At 37.8% G+C, this 2,448-nt stretch overlaps 1 non-coding gene across 1 annotated transcript; it reads right to left on the bottom strand.

Moving 5' to 3' along the window:
• Positions 1–690: 690 nt before the first annotated feature.
• Positions 691–797, bottom strand: LOC149011863 (small nucleolar RNA R71). Its single transcript, XR_016174892.1, has one exon. It is a non-coding gene; the product is annotated as a small nucleolar RNA R71 (small nucleolar RNA).
• Between the last annotated feature and the right edge of the window lie 1,651 nt (positions 798–2,448).

Raw genomic sequence — 2,448 nt, 5'->3', positions numbered from 1 at the left:
TTCGATTGTAGGTGGCTCAAAGACTATACGGATTCGCTTGCTGTCAAACCTATAAGCGCTCAGCTATACGGCAACCTTACAGCTTTGGAATCATTGTTTCAATCTTTGCGGTGGGAAATTCACTATTTTCCTTTTTGTTTTTGTTATTTTCTTTCTTTTATTCTTTAGTTAATTTATTTTTATAAAAATTAAAAAAAAAAAAAATCCTTTCTTAGGGAGCCATTAATTGCATTAGGGAGTTAGTACATGTGTGTCTGGACTCGTGATTCTACAAATAGAATTGTCCGAGTGTCTAACTTGACCATGGAAGGTCTACCTCCACCACCTCCACCTAAGAGTCTTAGGGATAGATTTTATCCAACCCGATCTGCACAACCTTCTTGTATACGTTTACCTGAAGTGAGGGGTAATAATTTTGAGCTCAAATCTCATTATTTATCTATGTTACCCCAATTTCATGGGTTACCTGATCAAGATGCATACTTGTTCCTTAGGGAGTTTGAGGAGGTTTGTGTCCTTATGAAGGTACAACAGCTCACTGATGATGCTGTAAGACTAAGATTCATTACATTTGCATTAAAGGATCAAGCTAAAAAGTGGCTTTATAGCTTACCTAGGGATAGCATTATCACATGGGAACAATTCACTGTCCTATTCTTGAAGAAATTCTTTCCTTTCTCTAAGACAAATAAAATAAGAAATGATATTCTTCAATTTCGTCAGAAACCCAATGAGTCCTTTGCTAAGGTAATGGAGAGGTTTCAAAGCCTTCTCCAAGAATGCCCTCACCATGGTATAGAATTGTGGCATTTATGCCAAATAATTTATGAGGGTATCGATTATCAAAGCAAGCAACTTTTAGAATCTATGTGCCCCACAGGATTTACATCATTCACTGATGATTCCGAAGCTTGGGAATTTCTTTTAGACCTAGCAGATAAAACTAAAGAATGGGAGTCAACCCAAGAATCTGAAAAGACTAGTAGGGGATATTTTGTTAATAGCCAAGTTCATAAGGAAGTACAAATAGATAATCTTTTAAAAAAGTTAGAGACTTTGGTAGTTAAGGCTGCACCACCATCACCAAGTCAAGCACATTTTATTGACAATTCTATTGCTATGTGTGGATGGTGTCAATCTCCTACACATGTAATTGAGGAATGTCCTAGCTATTCTGGAGGCCAACATGAAAATGTCAGTGCGATGTTTCCAAACCCGTACAGCAACACGTACAATCCTGGGTGGAAGAATCATCCTAACTTTTCATGGTCTCAAGGGCAAAACCAAAATGGATTAAGCAATTATTCCACACAAAATCACTTTGGTGCCCCTCAAAAGCAAAATGCCCAATTTTCTTATAATCCAAATGTCCAGTTCCCTCAAACCCCAAATTTCCAGAATGTCAATTTAGCTAGGCCTGTCAATCCACCTATTGTGCCTCATATGCCTCACATTGCACAAAATCAATCATCACCTGGTTTCAACAGAGGTAACAATCCAGAGTTTTCTCGTCTCTCTTCCTTAGAGAAGAATATGGAAGTACTTTCCAAAGACCTTCATGACTTCTATGCATAATATGGAAAAACAAATTTCCACTCTTGCAAGTGCTTTATCTGAGCGAGAAAAAGGTAAAATGCCTAGCCAACCTGAGTTAAATCCTAGGATTCAGATTCAACAAAGACCACAAAATCAAGTCAACCAAGTTGAATCCTCCCATTCTTCTTTAGCTTCAATTAATTCTGTGTCTGCATTGAAAAGTGGGAAAGGGTATTTAACAGGTGAGTCACATATTAATGAAAAGAGTGAGATTAGTGACCACTGTGATGAGGAGAATGTTCAAGTATCTCTTAATGAGGGTTTGTCTGAGAAACCCATAGAAGTTGAAGATGAGCCAGTTGCTTTAGCATTACCTAAGTTTGGTGAAACACTATCAGAAACTATGAGAAAAGAGCAAATTTCAAATGAGAGTTCTTATGTTCCTAAGGCTCCTTATCCTAGTCGTCTAGTGAATAAGAAGAAGACTGCAACTATGGAGAAAATTTTTGATGTCTTCAAAAAGGTAGAAGTGAATATCCCTCTTTTGGATGTCATATCTCAGATCTCCGCCTATGCAAAAGTGTTGAAAGATTTATGCACTCATAAAAGAATCACTAGCATTCCCAAAAAGGCGTTCTTGGCAGGTAACATTAGTTCCATAATTACTCAACCTGTAGCAGCCAAGTATAAGGATCCAGGGAGCCCCACCATAGCTTGTGTCATAGGCAATACACACATTGAACATGCTTTACTTGATCTTGGTGCAAGTGTAAATCTGTTGCCTTACCATGTTTATAAGCAACTAGGATTGGGAGAATTGAAAGCAACTAGAACTACTCTTCAGTTGGCAGATAGGTCAGTTAAGATTCCTAAAGGGATGGTTGAAGATGTTCTACTGAAAGTGGGAGAATT

The sequence above is a fragment of the Hakea prostrata genome, chromosome 7, assembly GCF_041222555.1.
Source record: "Hakea prostrata isolate BN-2017 chromosome 7, UWA_Hpros_2, whole genome shotgun sequence".
Classification (NCBI taxonomy): domain Eukaryota; kingdom Viridiplantae; phylum Streptophyta; class Magnoliopsida; order Proteales; family Proteaceae; genus Hakea; species Hakea prostrata.
The sequence above is the reverse complement of the archived record's forward strand: the minus strand, read 5'-3'. Positions and strand labels throughout refer to the sequence as shown.